We start from the raw sequence: 17,799 nt of genomic DNA on the forward strand, positions 1-17,799 counted from the left end.
CGTCAAATAAAATCCACACAAATTTAAATAAAGCAAAGAGTGCTACAACTCTAATAAAATCAAATAAAAATCATTTTAAAAATACCAAAATAAATTCAAATTTATTTCTCTCCAATTTTCTAATGTAGGGAATCATTTTACCCTATTTTCCTTATATTTTATTTTTGGAGAAAAATAATTTGAATAAAAACCAAATAACTCCTAATTGAGAATAATTTCAAAGGGACTTTAAATTTGATTCTTTTAACTTCCAACTCATATTTCATATAATTTGAAGAAGTCATTTTATCTTCTGTCATGAAACCATTGAGTTGCATAAAGTTTTTGAATTTGAAATATTTCCAAATGAAATTCAAATATTTTCAAAAACCCCTTTTCATTTTAAATGGAAGAAGTCATGTCATCTTCTCTCTAGGGTTTTGTATTTGAAAAGAATTTGAATTCCTGGAGATCAGAATGCAAAGTGAAAGTTCGGGAAAGTCCTTTTATTCCCTCTCATTTAACTTTCAAGAAGTTTCAAATTTCACTCAATTTCACACAAGCAACCACACCACAATCAAACAAACAATCAAAACTATTTATTTAATATAACATTCCAAAAATTTAGAACTTTGGGATGTTACATTGATCTACAACATAGATATGCAAAAACTATTAAGACTAAGTACATGATAAATTAAGTTCAATTAATAAAATTACTAATGAACTCCCACTTAAATTAACATCCCTCAAGTTATCTAACTGATACATGATCCAAATCAACTAACCCATGTCCGATCATCACATGACATGGGGTTGTCTTCAATGGTGAACATCTTTATGTTGATCATATCTACTATATGACTCACGTTCGACCTTTCGGTCTCTAGTGTTCCGAGACCATGTCTGTACATGCTAGGCTCGTCAAGTTTAACCCAAGTATTCTGCATGTGCAAAACTGTCTTACACCCGTTGTATGTGAACGTAGAGTCTATCACACCCGATCATCACGAGGTGCTTCAAAACGATGAACTTTGGCAATGGTGGATACTCAGGGCGAACACTTTTATCTTGAAATTTAGTGAAGGGATCATCTTATATAATGCTACTGTCGTTCTAAGCAAAATAAGATGCATAAAGGATAAACATCACATGCAATCAAAATATGTGACATGATATGGCCATCATCTTCTTGTGCTTTTGATCTCCATCTCCAAAGCATCGTCATGATCTCCATTGTCACCGGCTCGACACCTCGAGCTCCATCGTTGCATCGGGGTCATCTCGCCAACTATTGCTTCTACAACTATTGCTAACGCATAGTGATAAAGTAAAGCAATTACATGGCGCTTGCATTTCATACAATAATTAAGAGACAACCCTAAGGCTCCTGTCGGTTGTCGATATTACAAAACATGATCATCTCATACAGTAAAGTATATCACATCACAACATGCCCTGCAAAAACAAGTTAGCCGTCCTCTACTTTGTTGTTGCAAGTTTTACGTGGCTTCTACGGGCTTCTAGCAAGAACCATTCTTACCTACGCAAAACCACAATGGTGATTATCAAGTTTGCTGTTTTAACCTTCTTCAAGGACTGGCCGTAGTCAAATTCGATTCAACTAAAGTAGGAGAAACAATCACCCGCTAGCCACCTTTATGCAAAACAAGTTGCATGTTAGTCGGTGGAACCGGTGTCGTGTGCGTGGACATTTAAGGTTGGTCCGGGCCGCTCCATCCCACAATGCCATCGAATCAAAATAAGACATTGGTGGTAAGCAGTATGACCATCACCGCCCACAACTCCTTTGTGTTCTACTCGTGGATAGACCTGGCTCGGATGCCACTGTTGGGTAACGTCGCATGGAAAACAAAAAAGATTCTACGCACACACAAGATCTATCCATGGAGATGCATAGCTACGAGAGGGGAGAGTATGTCTAGGTACCCTTGATCCAGTAAGACGGGCGAAGCAGTAGATGAGTTCCGACAACACGCAGCATGGTGACGGTGGTGGTGAACTTGTTCCCACAGGGCTTCGTCGTGCACTCGGAAAAACTAGACGGAGGATGAAACTGTGGAGAGGGGCGTCGCACGCGACTAAGAGATTGTCATGGGTTGTGTGGCGCCCCTCCCTCAGATATATATATATATATGTATATAGGTGGGGGAGGGGAGGCAGCCAGGGTGCGCCCCAAGGTGACCGGCCGGCCCCCTTGGGCGCCCGCCCTATGGCGCCCCCTTTCCTTGTCTGGCGCCTGGGAGAAGGTAGGAGGGGGTGGCGCCCCCTTCCCTTTTTGCCATGTAGGAGAAAAGGCAAGCGCTTGAGAGCAGATTGTCTTATATCTATAAATGCAAAAATATTAGATAAATACTGAATGAATTCATTTTTTTAAGATTACAAATTTTCTATCATAAATGTCTATACAAGATAATAAAGGTGCCAAAATAAAAATACATGTGCCCATGCTAATTTCATAATTTATAGACCTTATTTAGATTTTGTAATAGAAATAAATCATTCAAGATGTATGTAGATGTTTGATTGTCCCAACAAATGTTTTGAATTATTTTATATTTATGAATATGAGATCTTTTACACAATTTGTTAAAATGAATTCTATTTTTAGAAACATTATTTGAGATAGATGTAGTTCACATTTGAACTATATCCAATAAATAGATAAACTTCATCTAACACGTGAAATCAAATTTGGGTATAATAGTTGAAGACACGGGAATAAAGGGATCATTTCACTTCAATAATTTTGACATGAACATTATAATGTACTATGTTGCATGTAGAAACCTTTTCCAGTTCAGCCAGACCGCCACCTATGATGACACTTTTGTGTTGGTTTTGCATATTATCTCGAATTGACATGATACATTAATCTACTATATTCCACTTGACGTGATTGACTTTTTAATGTTGCCGACTTTTCTAACAATGCAAACTCGTAATTAAATAAAGTGTTTCCAACAACAACACTATATCAAAATGAAATAAAATATGTATACAACTGCACAAAACCTTATGGGCCCAAATTTTTCTAAACCCAAGATCTAGCCGTACTTGAGCAGCCCAATAAGGCCATAAACTATGAAATCCCTCCCTCAGCCAAACCTAACCCTATTTCCCAGCCCCGTCTGCTCCTCACCGCCACTCTCTTTTTTCCCCACCGCCAGTCTCCACCTCTCCCTTCACCGCTCACCAGATCGACGCCCTCCGCGTTCCCTCTCGCTGGCCTCTGTGCCCTGTGCACACCCCCTATGCTTCGGCTCCACTCGGATGCTCCTGATGTCGACGCGTACGTCCACGGCGTCGGTGGAGCTAACGACTACTCCGTGCTCACTGCTCCTATTCGGTGCAGGAGGCTGTGGCATCAGATCCCACCCTCCTTGCCTGTCGCTGCTCGTGGCTCGCTTCACGGTCAGGAATCCCCTTTCCCATCCCCTTCGCGCGCACGACACATGTCATCCTCACTGCCTCCGCCATGATGGCCACCAACAGCGCCGCCCCCGCCACCGCGCCGAAGAGGGGTGCCTTCACCGTCTTCCTCTCCGGTGGATCCTTCATCCAGGCCCACAGGTTCTTCCAGCATGCCCTTCCTAGAGAAAGCATGCTATCTGTCTGCTCAGGAGATCTTAGATCATGTTAGGATCTTTTATTTTGTTTCGGTCTCATAGGAAGCTGGGGTAGCCGCCATACTCGGAGAAAGTGGACTAGAGCAAGTTGCCGGCGATCTGGGTTGGCGAGATGGTCGTCCCCAAGAACCATGTGGATAGTAACCACAAGCTCGGCCCTAGATGGGTTGCTCTACAAGGTATTCCCCACGAGTTATTTCTTGACCTATTCTTCTTGCTGCAACTGCCAGTTCTACCGGTTTAGGGCTTTAAGTCTTTCCTATGGTAATTTAGGGCATTTAGAAGACATAATTTGCGCCTTGAAATGATGGGCAGCTATGGACAAATAAGATTTTGGCAATGCTTGGATTTCATATTTAGCTGAGCATGTTAACTTGGTAAATTGTGAGCTATATTTGAGTGTGTATCCATGCCTTGAGAGATTTGGTGAGTATGAAAGCATATGGCTTTTATCCTGTCGTGCATTTCTATATTATCTTGTGCAAATTGGCTACACAAGACCATAGTTAAACTCCTGCTATTAATTTTCTGTATCATTAGCATGACGACAGCATGCCTTATTTATGTTAAGTCCAGTTGGAATTCATCTATACTATTGTGTAGATAACGTATGATTCTGACAAAATATGGCCTTACATAATTTCAGTTTTGTGACTTGGTAGGAAATACATGTGGTGCACACATGTTGGTCTGGACTGGAATTAGATGAAGTAAAATAGGGGTCATGGAAGATTGCAAAGGGTCCAATAAGTGGGGCAAGTGCCCTCTCAGATAATGCAGGAATTGCATTCGTAACAGGCAAAATAATCTCCTCTCTACTTTTTCGTAGAGCATGTGGTAGGCAATCATGTTTGGGTTTGTTTGTTGATGTTCTCTTTGTTTAATAGGTACCCTTTGATTGCGGATGAGGTGTTGAAGAAGGAGGCATGTAAATGCCCCAAATGTAGGAAGGACTGCAACTGCAGCGTGGGCTAGTGAGCAATCTGAAGCTGATGCTTGCCACGGGGGATTTCAAATTTTTGTTCTTGTGATGGATCTCTTCATCTAATTTTATTTGGTAGAACAGGGAAAGGGGACGTGCCGATGGGGAGAATGGTCTGTGTTGCCAAGAGGCCGATGGTCAACCTGGTGTGAACTAAGAGAAATGATGCTCTCAAGGGTGAAATAGTTGTACTCAAGGGTATTCTCGTGGCTTGTCTTGCAGGTATAGAGCTATAATTTGAAGATGTTGGTGCTCCTATTCAATTTCTACAGTTCTGACACACATTTGGCGAGGTAATTATGGAAAGCAAATAGTAATATGTTGTATGTACCGTTTCGTGTTGCATTGGGTCATTGATGCATCTAGTCCACATTTCTAAATTTTGTTTGCTTTAGCTTGCTATGGTTACTTATGTTGTGTGAGATTGTTGTTGAGCTAAAAAAATATTTTGTTTTCTTATTGCTTCTGTCTTGTTAATACAAAATAGATCATCGGCTTGAGGGGCATATTGATTTTTATTTCTCAATTTATAATCTAAGTTTTTTTGTAGTTTATTTTATAATATGGCACCAAACTTGGTATATGTTTCCCTAAATGAAAATGTTTAATTGTTCTTAGCTGCCTACTTGCTTTTAGAGACCTCATCTTTTGTATTATAAATAGAATAATGTACCAATTGATGTAAGCATATCTACAAAATAAGGAAGGCGCAACAAGAACAAACTCTTAGAGACTTAACTCAATTCTAAGAGGTCTCTTCCGTAGTTGCTGACCTTCACATAAAGGTGTTGTCTCTCATAGAAAATGGCAAAGGTATGTAAGTATACTCGAAACTACTATTACCTTGTTGTTTTTCCCATCCATTCAATAACTCGGTAGATGAGGTTATTTTTTTCTTAGCCCTTTCATGTATCCAAGACATGGAGGTGAATGGATAAGAATATTTATCTTGGGAAGTTCCTTTTTTGTGTTCAAATCACTTGGTTGACATTAATGACCATAGGTTTGGTGTTCTGTCATAGCAAAATGAGATAACGGGAAGATATAATGACATGGCTAAAACAATGGAAGGAGGAGAAACTGCTAGCAATGAGGAAGCTAATAATATCCTTTCTCAAATAAAGGAAGCACAAGAAGTCAAGTAGGCAGAACGGAATCGTCTTTTCAGTTGTAAGTCTGTTTGATATCATTCACTACTATTACCATTCATCTCCATGTCTTGGATACTCAAAAGGGCTAAGAAAAAATAACCTCATTTACCCAGTTATTGATTACATGGGCAAAATAACAAGGAAATAGCAATTTGGAGTATACTTACATATCTTTGCAATTTTCTATGACGGACAACAACTTTATGTGAAGTCTGAAACAACTGAAGACACCTCTTCAAGTTGAGTTAAGTCTTTGAGAGTTTGTTATAGTTGCCCCTTCCTTATTTTGCAGATCTACTTACATCATTTGGTAAATTATTCTATTTATAATACAGAAGGAAAGGTCTCTAAAAGCGAGTAGGCAACTAAGAACAGTTAAACTTTTTCATTTATGGAAACATATACTAAGTTTGGTACCAGATTATAAAATAAACTGTAAATAAACTTTTGTTAGATTATAAAGCTAGAAATCATAAAAAATATGCCCCTCAAGTTGATGATCTATTTTGTGTTAACAAGACAGAAGTAATAAGAAAACAACATATTTTTTAGCTCGACAACATTCTCAGAGAACCTAACTAACCATAACTAGCTAAAGCAAACCAGATTTAGAAATGAGGAGTAGATGTATCAATTATCCAATGCAACACAAAATGGTAAGTAAAACATATTACTATTTGATTTCCATAATTACCATGTCAAATGAGTGACAAAACTCTAGAAATTGAATAGGAGCACCAACATCTCAAACTGCTGCTCTATCCTTGCAAGGTAAGTCATGAGAGTACCCCTTGGTACAACTATTTCATCCTTGATAGCATCATTGTTCTTAGTTCGCACTAGGTTAACCTTCGGCCTCTTGGTAGCACTGGTACAGCGACGTGCTAAACAAACTGTTTTTAACCCCTTTCCGCGACGGCATTTGGAATCGTCGCCAAGTGAGTGTGTGCGATAGGGTGTCCTTACCACACGACCCAAAAATCGTCGGGGATAGGCCCTCCTGGGACCCAGGCTGGGGCCGTGCGCAATCGGGCGAGGCATCGAAACCCAATCATTTCCGTAGGTATGTACATCCCACACGGTAATCCGAGAAAATCATTTCCTTTGGTATGTACATCCCACACGGTGAATCCCAGAAAATCATTTCCATAGGTATGTACATCCCACACGGTGAATCCTAGAAAATCATTTCCGTAGGTATGTACATCCCACACGGTGAATCTTGGATAAACATTTCCGTAGGTATGTATATCACACACAGTTCTTTGTGTGGAAACGTTTGTGCAAGGGGGCCTAACGCAAACAGTTCGCTGCCGGAAGCCGTGTGTGATTGTTAGTTGATCGAACACGCCTACTTTCTAGAAACCGTGCGGATTGTTTGAGTTCATCGCCCACGGTATTGTCTGAGTAACCGTCCGCAATAGAAAACCCCAATAAGTAGGGTAATTAGCCTATTATTGATAATCCATGTACTAATCAAACTGATATTTCTAATAAAACACGCCAGATATTTCATATCCGTATAAAAGCAACCATGATTTCATAATTGAATTACATCAGATAGCTTCGGCACTCAGTTACGCCATTACACAATAGCACCAAGTTTCACATGCAGCATCAAAAACCTTTGGAAAGTAGCATCATACACGGTAAATAGACAGATGAATCTCATATGGGAACTGCAGAAGCGGAAGGCAAATATTGAGCCTTCAGTGATGTTGAATGTCCTTGCAACTTTAGGCCAGTGGCTATGGATAATTGCCCGCCCAACCTTCGTCCTCTTTAGCAAGACTTAAATATTGTACCGTGGGTGTTGAATGAATACCTTCCTCGCCTCTTGACCATGCAGGTGGTTTGAGAGGTAATCATCAGAGAACTGCTTTGAAAAGTACTGAAAACAAAGCTATGCATAAATCGCTGTAAATTTTGAAATGGCGCAAGGGGTAAAAACAAGGTAAAAGAGTTGGTACCATCCTATAGTTGACTGATGTCTTCTTCATTGTACGAACAAAGATCTTGCTGTTATTCGTCGCAAGTTTCTTCATCCTAACAATCTTCCTGAGTTTCTTGACTTGGCTGATATTCATGGACATCTCATTTCCCCAATGCAAAATGGGTCGAACAGTGGGTCTAAGCCTCTGACAGCAGGACCTACATGTGCAAGACCAAATTGTATGAAACCTAAATATTAGAATGATTCATGCAACTGCACAATAATGTGCTATTAGCCAAAGGACCCTGCTTGAAGAAACCTCGATGGTAAACCGCAGTGTCTCCCATTGTTTCCCTGCAACACACATAAGGAAGATCTTGATCAGGTTAACTGATAGTTGCCATATTATCAGTAGAATATGTATTGAGTACAGACAATTTCGATCGGTGTGACATGCATAACAATATAAAATTGTACCCACAACAAATGAAAATCAAATTGCAGAACTGAACCAAACAGTTAAATGGACAGCAGACTAAATGAACCAAAATAGTTAACTGAGCACGTCATTGCAGAATAGAAACATGTACTAGAAGATAAGACAGTTAACAAAACAAAGAATGCTTGCGAATAGTACTACAAAATGTAGCAATTGTTGGACCAAAGTGTTAACCGAACATTACATTTCAGAGGACCAAACTGTTAAGGAACATCAGATTGCATATTAACATTATAGAGGACAAATCACTAGAAGGCATTGGCGGTGGCCTCGAGAAAACATCACGAACTGTATTTTAAAGTAGACAACCGCGTGGCGGTGTCGACAGTGGCCTCGAAGACGAGGTGCTCCTCCAAGATCTAGCGGTCGACACGCATGGCGGCCATAGCGACCTCGTTCACACGTGCGGCCGCATGCTACTCAGCTCCATGTTATACTGCGTGTAAAATGGCTGTGGGTGGCGCTTAAGTGGAGGAGGGGGCGGTGATTTCGATGGAAGATGTCGCTCCGCCGGTCGGGGCATGTGGGACGGGAAAGGAGGAGGATGGTGTGGGTAGGGTGTCGATTACCTGACCAGATTGACGAGGCCGCGCAGCAAGAAGAAGGGTCGGCGGCGAGGAGGCCGCGCAGCAAGAAGAAGGGTCGCCGGCGAGGAGGCGGCGCTGCAAGAAGAAGGGTCGCCAATGAGGAGGTGGCGCTGCAAGAAGAAGGGTAGCCTGCGAGGAGGCGCCGTTGCAAGAAGAAGGGTCGCCGGCAAGGAGGCTGAGCTGCCAGTAAGCAGCAGTGAAGGTTTGAACTTGGATAACAAGGAGGAACAGTGGAAATGTGGCTTTTGGTAGGAGGGAGGGGGCGGGGAGATAGATATTTCCGCGGTGGCCAAAAAATTTCGCTCGGTGCCACGATAAACTAGCGCGCAAGTGTGGTTCAAGCGGGGGCGATGGACTATAGACGACGAAGCTTCCTGCGTAAGCCAGACAAGACGGTGCGCCAAGATATTTTATATCGCATCCCACACAATTCTTTCTAGTAAACTGTTTGTGGTATACCTGATTTTTTCATTATGTTTTGAAAGACAAAATGATATTACGGAGGGAAAGGATGGTGTTTGAATTGCTAGAACATTTACGTACAGTGAACATGCAACTAGTACATGAGTGTCGTGTTTAAATTTGGAATTATTCTGGGTTCGTTTGGCATTTTTATGCATTAATTAAGTTTCTAGGCATTTAATGTGCATAATTCAAATTTGAACTACAAGCACATGCTCCAATGCACCAAAGTTTGCTGAAAAATCACATGTGTGTCTTTGGGTGAATTTATATGTCCCATGCAAGAAATGGGAATAAAATTCAAACATCTAGGTGTCGTGGCTCGACCGGAATGATTGTGAAACTTGGTTTTTTAATTCCTGTAAACCCAAAACACGGCTGAAAATCATGAAACTTGGCATGGTGTCATGACATGGCACCAACATGCTATAGTAAATGTTTTGGACGAATTGGGACAAGCTTTGGTGTAAGCTTCTTGCAAACCGGAGCTTCCCTCAAGAAGGCTCTTGGTTCAGAGAGGGAACATGTCACCTCCATGTCTGAAACGACATACATACACTGCCTTCTCCCGCATTAATATTTGTACACTGGCAGATTAGACCAAATAGAAGTATCGTGATAAATTTTGGAATTATTCCGTGTTCGTTTGGCCTTTTTTATACATTAATTGAGTTTCTGGGCATTTAATGTGCATAATTCAAATTTGAACTACAAGCACATGCTCCAGTGCACCAAAGTTGTTTGAAAAATCACATGTGTGTCCTTGGGTGAATTTCTAGGTCCCATGCAAGAGATGGGAGTGAAATTCAAACATTTGGGCGTCGTGGCTCGGCTGGAAAGATTGAGAAACTTGGTTTTTTAATTCATGTAAATCCAAAACACGGCTGGAAATCATGAAACCTGGCATGGTGTCATGACATGGAACCAACATGCTGCGGTAATTTTTTGGCTGAAGTGGGACAAGCTTTGGTGCAAGCTTCTTGCAAACCGGAGCTTCCCTCAAGAAGGCTCATGGTTCCAAGAGGGAACGTGTCACCTCCGTGTGCGAAACGACATACGTACACTGCCTTCTCCCGCCTTAATTTTTTTACACTGGTAGTTTAGACCAAATAGAAGTATCGTGATAAATTTTGGAATTATTCCATGTTCGTTTGGCCTTTTTATACATTAATTGAGTTTCTGGGCATTTAATGTGCATAAGTCAAATTTGAACTACAAGTACATGCTCCAGTGCACCAAAGTTGTTTGAAAAATCACATGTGTGTCCTTGGGTTTCTAGGTCCCATGCAAGAGATGGGAGTGTAATTCAAACATCTGGGTGTCGTGGCTCGGCCGGAAAGAGAAACCTAGTTTTTTAATTCCTGGAAACCAAAACTCGCCTAAAAATGATGAAACTTGGCATGGTGTCATGACATGGGACCAACATGCTGCGGATTTTTTTTGGCCGAATTGGGACAAGCTTTGGTGTAAGCTTCTTGCAAATCGGAGCTTCCCTCAAGAAGGCTCCTGGTTCCGAGAGGGAACATGTAATCTCCATGTCTGAAACGACATACGTACACTGCCTTCTCCCGCATTAATTTTTGTACACCGACAGATTAGACCAAATAGAAGTATCGTGCTAAATATTGGAATTATTCCGTGTTCGTTTGGCCTTTTTTATACATTAATTGAGTTTCTGGGCATTTAATGTGCATAATTCAAATTTGAACTACAAGCACATGCTCCAGTGCACCAAAGTTGTTTGAAAAATCACATGTGTGTCCTTGGGTGAATTTCTAGGTCTCATGCAAGAGATGGGAGTGAAATTCAAACATTTGGGCGTCGTGGCTCGGCTGGAAAGATTGAGAAACTTGGTTTTTTAATTCCTGTAAATCCAAAACACGGCTGAAAATCATGAAACTTGGCATGGTGTCATGACATGGAACCAACATGCTGCGGTAATTTTTTGGCCGAAGTGGGACAAGCTTTGGTGCAAGCTTCTTGCAAACCGGAGCTTCCCTCAAGAAGGCTCATGGTTCCAAGAGGGAACGTGTCACCTCCGTGTGCGAAGCGACATATGTACACTGCCTTCTCCCGCCTTAATTTTTTTACACTGGCAGTTTAGACCAAATAGAAGTATCGTGCTAAATTTTGGAATTATTCCATGTTCGTTTGGCCTTTTTATACATTAATTGAGTTTCTGGGCATTTAATGTGCATAATTCAAATTTGAACTACAAGCACATGCTCGAGTGCACCAAAGTTGTTTGAAAAATCACATGTGTGTCCTTGGGTGAATTTCTAGGTCCCATGCAAGAGATGTTAGTGTAATTCGAACATCTGGGTGTCGTGGCTCGGCCGGAAAGAGAAACCTAGTTTTTTAATTCTTGTAAACCAAAACTCGCCTAAAAATCATGAAACTTGGCATGGTGTCATGACATGGGACCAACATGCTGTGGTAATTTTTTTGGCCGAATTGGGACAAGCTTTGGTGTAAGCTTCTTGCAAACCGGAGCTTCCCTCAAGAAGGCTCGTGGTTCCGAGAGGGAACGTGTCACCTCCATGTGCGAAACGACATACGTACACTGCCTTCTCCCGCCTTAGTTTTTTTACACTGGCAGTTTAGACCAAATAGAAGTATCGTGCTAAATTTTGGAATTGTTCCGAGTTCGTTTGGCCTTTTTATACATTAATTGAGTTTCTGTGCATTTAATGTGCATAATTAAAATTTGAACCACAAGCACAGGCTCCAGTGCACCAAAGTTGTTTGAAAAATCACATGTGTGTCCTTGGGTGAATTTCCAGGTCCCATGCAAGAGATGGGAGTGAAATTCAAACATCTGGGCGTCGTGGCTGGGCCGGAAAGATTGAGAAACTTGGTTTTTTAATTCCTGTAAATCCAAAACATGGCTGAAAATCAAGAAACTTGGCATAGTGTCATGACATGGCACCAACATGCTGCGGTACTTTTTTTGGCCGAATTGGGACAAGCTTTGGTGTAAGCTTCTTGCAAACCGGAGCTTCCGTCAAGAAGGCTCGTTGTTCCGAGAGGGAACGTGTCACCTCCGTGTGCGAAACAACATACGTACGCTGCCTTCTCCCACCTTAATTTTTTTCACAGGTAGATTAGACCAAATAGAAGTACTGTGCTAGATTTTGGAATTATTCCGGGTTCGTTTGGCCTTTTTTATACATTAATTGAGTTTCTGCGCATTTAATGTGCATAACTCAATTTTGAACTACAAGCACAGGCTCCAGTGCACCAAAGTTGTTTGAAAAATCACATGTGTGTCCTTGGGTGAATTTCTCGGTCCCATGTAAGAGATGGGAGTGAAATTCAAACATCTGGGCGTCGTGGCTCGGCCCGAAAGATTGAGAAACTTGGTTTTTTAATTCCTGTAATTCCAAAACACACCTGAAAATCATGAAACTTGGCATCGTGTCATGACATGGCACCAACATGTTGTGGTAATTTTTCTGTCCGATTTCGAAGGCGCACACATTAACAATCAACAAAGTAATTTTGGAACAAGTGCTGTCACGTTACAAATTGGAAACACAAGTATTATTGAAACCGTGGGCATTCTACTTACGAATTACGTGCGGCCACGCGTTCCTTTTTTATTGGCTAGGAGGTGCCGTGTGGGGTAGCTATTTGAGTATGGGAGGCGTGCGATCAGACCCCTGCGCGTGCTCATCGGGAGGAGAGCCCTTTGACCGCTACCTGCCGCGCACCTCCCTCCCAACGTCTCCATTAATGGCGCCCGAGCACCTGTTCTACGGCGTGGCTATATGTCTCACTGGACTGAGATTTAAGAGAGAAAAATGAAAATCTGAAAAGTTTTGCATGGATCTTGATGTAAGATTCGACTGAACTATATAACATCGTCTGCGACTTATAGCTAGCATGATGAATATAAGGACGATGACAGTGGATAATAATTGACTTACATATTTAGAAACATAATTAAAAAAAGCCACATGCGGCAACGCCCGAAATACACAAGGGAAAAAGAAGAAGGAAGACAACGATCTGGCTCGCTGATCTCTACTTTCTTGATGCGTTGCTGCAGGCCGTGGGAACTAGTCTCCGCGGTGAGAGGCGACGAGCTCTTTCCTGTCCTTAAGATGCTGCTTGAGAGCATCCATGGATTCCTCCACCAGCCTTCTGCGCTCGATGCGCAGCGTGGCATTCTCGTCCATAAGTTTCTCGACGATGACGCCGGTCCTCTTCAACAAGGTAGTGGTCTGCTCCTGCTGCTCCGCACTTCCTACGATCTTCGCCCTCAGCAGGTCGTGCTCGGCCCGGAGCTTTGCATTGCTCTTATTTAGTTGCCGGATGACGTCGGTAGACTGTTCAAACGAGGCTTTCAGGTCATCCTGCAACCTCACCCACCTGGAGATCTGGTCCATCTGCCTAAGGATGAGGGCACGCATGCGCCTGCAAGAGTCCTCGCCTACCCGCGAGACATTTTCCCAGGCCGCCGCGGCGCAGGAGGACATCTCTGCTGCATTCGCGGCACGGCGGGACATCTCTTCTGCTTCCGCGGCGTGGCCGGACTAGTCTGCTGCATCGACGGCGCGGCGGGACCTCCGTGCTGCTTCGATGGTGCGGCGGGACCTCACTGCTGCTACGGCCGTGCGGCGGGACATGTTGGCACTACTAGGAAAAGCCTATACACAGAATCTTACCAGCAGCGTGTTTTAAAATAAGGCGCTGCTGCTATATAGCAGCAGTGCGCTCTAGCTATATAACAACAGCGCGCTCCAGCAGAACTCGCTGCTGAAATAAAATTAGCAGTAGCACGCCTCCTCAAAGCCGCACTACTGCTATAATTCCCCCGACCTTGCCGCAAAACTAGTTTTAGCAATAGCGCGTTAGCGTGAAGAGCGCTACTGCTACAGATCGTAGCACTAGCGCATTCCAATAATACTCGCCACTGCTAAGTTTACTAAAAGATTTAGTCCCACCTCGCTCCGCGAAGAGGGTTTCTACCACCTTAAATATGTTACTTCTCAAACTATCACAAGCACTTGGTCTTCACTGAACTCTATGTGTAAAATTTGTGGCCGCAATATGAGTCTTTCCTGGTTACTAAACTGGTGAGGACTCATATTGACAAATCAGAATGTACACAAAAAGATAATTGATGATCAATGTATTTTTGATGCCTATTTTTACATGCTGACACATAGCAGTAGCGCGTTCTTTGTGAAAGGCGCTACTGCTAGGTCGTTTAGCAGTAGCGCCTTTCTCTATAGCGCGCTACTGCTAAGACATTCCATCTCCCACCCCCACTCTCCTCTATCCAATCCACTCACACTCACACTCACTCGATCTCCCCCTCAACCCCCCCCCGCGCCGGTCCTCCCCCGTCGCCCCTCCTCCCTCTGCGCCGCCGTCACCTCCTCCTCCTCGCTGGAATCGGTACCGCCCTGCTCCTCCGTCCTCCCTCCACTCGCCGCTGGCCGGCCCCTCCTCGCTCCTCCTTCCTCCTCCATCCTCCCTCCACTCGCCGCCGGCCAGCCCCTCCTCGCTCCACCTTCTTCCTCCGTCCTACTCTCTTCTCCCTCCTTGAGTTGCCCCTCCTTCTCCCTCCTCCCTCCTCCCTCCTCCATCCACAACCCCTCCTCCCTGCTACATTTTGATTTAGTAGGCTAGTTCATATGCAACATTTTGATTTAGTTGATATGATTTAGTTGATTTAGAACATTTTGATTTAGTTGATTTAGTAGGCTAGTTAATTTAGTTGATTTAATAGGCTAGTTGATTTAGTTGATTTAGTATGCATCATTTTATTGTTATTTTTTCTGTACATGGATAGCTAGATGCTTTTGTTTTTCTGTAATAAGTTATTTTTTGGCAAAAAGTAGGTGCCAATTTAGTTGAATTTGCCACTTGTTTTTTCAATCAATTATCTTAGGCAATAGGGGCCAAATTAGATGAAATATCTTGGTAGGTGATACCCTGATTTGGTAGATATTTGTGAAAAGTTTTTTTGGCAATAGGTGCCACCGAAATGCTTTGGTAGGTGGTACCTTGTTATCCAATATGTTACTAGATCTTAGGATTATAATTGTCCATCAAATTGCTTTTCGCGGATGAACCAAAAATATCACATGCTACTATTTTTCTTTCCTGTGAAGTGGATCGTTAATCCTTTGCTCATATTGCTTTAGGAAAATGGCGCCACCACCACCACCACCATGCCGACTGTGCAAGTCAAGGTGCGCCAACAGCCTTGCAATTGGCAAGCTGTTCGACATCTACTTCCAGCTGAGTTTTTGTCATGCGGCGGTAATAAATTAGATGAAATGTAACAACTATTTTATTTTAGTGTTGGCATTACTGCATTGTGTCATTTTGCTTTTTTTACACAAATCGTCCCATGCAATGTGAGGTTGAAATTCAACAAGCTGACAGGAGACACCGTGACATTTGAGGCTCCTAGGGGGCCGTACACTATGGAGGTCGAGAAAGGACGCAATATGTCGCAGATTGGAGGAGATGGAGGGGCCCGTTTCCTCACCCGCATGCGTCTTACTAGTGGTGAGTTGATCAACTTCTCCTTCAGTGCAGAAAGACCCAAGCTGGCTGTCATTTATACCAACCTGGTGGAAGATGATGAAGATGGCGAAGATGAGAATGAGGACCCACTCGATGAAGATGATGAGAACCCACTTCATGAAGCCATCATAGCTCAAAGAATGAGGCTGAGCGAGGAGGAGGTGTGCAACCTATGGGACATAATTCCGCCATGTGATGACTTTGTCGGGGTGCCATTCGTGACCCGCCTGACAAGTACCATGGTTGATCGGCATGAAATGGTATGTTATACTGATTGTAGTAATTTGATGATATATATATGCTTTATTGTTATACTTACAAATGCAAATTATCCGATGATATGCTTAGTGAATCCGATGATATGCTTAGTGTAGAGTCCAATGATATGCTGTGTGGAATCTAGTCGATGATATGCTTTAGTGTAGAGTCTGATCACATGCTTATTAGTGTACAATCCAAGGAACTATTAATAGTGTAGATAATCCATATATACTTATTAGTAGAATTCATGCTTAATTAGTACAAATGCGTAGTACTGTGTCTTTTGATACTGTAGAATCTATACTTAATAGAAATATATTTGCAAGAGTATGTGCGAGGCTATTTATTAATTGATATGTTTTTCTTATTCAGAAATTGCCAAAGAACCTATTTGTGAGTTGTGGTATCGAGCCTGATGAAGAAGGCTCAGCTGGACTACGCCTTACCGCAAGGGGCTCCGTCACCACCTGTACTTACCGCATGGACACAGAAGGTCGCACACACTTAAACTCGGTTGGGTGGAAGAGATTCCTCATTGGCAAGAATCTTCGTGTTGGACAGGCCATCCTAATTACTATCAGGAAGACCCACTGCCCAGGCTTCAGGATGATGATCGTCGTCGATATCATCTAGAACTACATATGTGTGTGGCTATATCATCTAGAACTACATATGATGATCGTCGTCAATGTCGTCGATATCATGTAGAACTACATATGGTGATCGTCGTCGATATCACCTAGTACTGCTGGATGCATGTTGACTATATATGAAATTGTTATCTAGTAGTACTACCTAGTACCTATAATGCTTTATGAAATTGATATGTAGTAATACCTAGTATCTGGAAATTGCAGTTTATTGAAACTGAAACGGGGTAGGAATTGGGGAAAATGATGAAAGATATAGCAGTAGCGCGGGGCTAGGAAACCGCTACAGCTAACTAATAGTAGCGCGTCCGGAAAAGCGCTGCTGATATAGTCTATAGTAGTAGCGCGGGTACGGAACACACTACTACTAAATGTTAGCTGTAGCGCCGTAGTAGTAGCGCGGCCACCCGCGCTGCTGATAGCATCAAAACCCGTGCTACTACTAGGGTTTTCCCTAGTAGGGTGGCTGCTTTCGCGGCGAGGCGGGACATCTCTCGTGCTTCTGCTTCCAGGCTCGCCTCTCCCTGGTGGCAATCTCTCGACCCAGATCTCACGCTGGCCATGGCGGACGCAAGGGAACGATGATGAATGACTTGTTTATTTTTGACTTTTTGTGGATGAGGAGTTGAGGAGGAATGTGCAGTCATCTTGGAGTAGTAGTATTTATAACCGCGTAGTAATACGCTCCTAAGTGGGAAACCGTTTATGTTTTGATCGGTGTGAATAGGTTTGCAATTTGGAATTGACGGGACGCGGCCTCCCTGTTCTTCTAAAAAAATTGTGACGGGATGCATGCTCAAAATTTACTGACCGTTATAAGTGTGGCACTATTCCCGGAAGGCGTAACGTGGGCACGTACGCCTTCTCAGCCGCATACGTGGTGTTTGCACCATAGGGTGCACCGCAATAGGCAATGTTAGCACACATCTTGTTCCAACAACCGTGCGCGCTCCTTATTACCATCGTGCATGCTTCTTTTAATTAGAATGTGTGTGCCCATCTAGCGCACACACGTTGATCTATCTAACTGTTTCAGTTTGTTGTGGCTAATCGCAAAAAGTTCATCCATGTGAAGTGTATGCCATCAATCGCAGACACT

At 42.7% G+C, this 17,799-nt stretch overlaps 1 long non-coding RNA gene across 1 annotated transcript; it reads left to right on the forward strand.

Annotated features, from left to right (window-relative positions):
- The first annotated feature begins 3,157 nt into the window (after nucleotides 1-3,157).
- Nucleotides 3,158-7,384, forward strand: LOC123497368 (uncharacterized). Its single transcript, XR_006671064.2, has 4 exons — nucleotides 3,158-3,573; nucleotides 3,672-3,808; nucleotides 4,292-5,781; nucleotides 5,876-7,384. It is a non-coding gene; the product is annotated as an uncharacterized lncRNA (long non-coding RNA).
- Nucleotides 7,385-17,799: the final 10,415 nt, after the last annotated feature.

This window comes from Aegilops tauschii, chromosome 2 (genome assembly GCF_002575655.3).
Source record: "Aegilops tauschii subsp. strangulata cultivar AL8/78 chromosome 2, Aet v6.0, whole genome shotgun sequence".
Lineage (NCBI taxonomy): Eukaryota > Viridiplantae > Streptophyta > Magnoliopsida > Poales > Poaceae > Aegilops > Aegilops tauschii.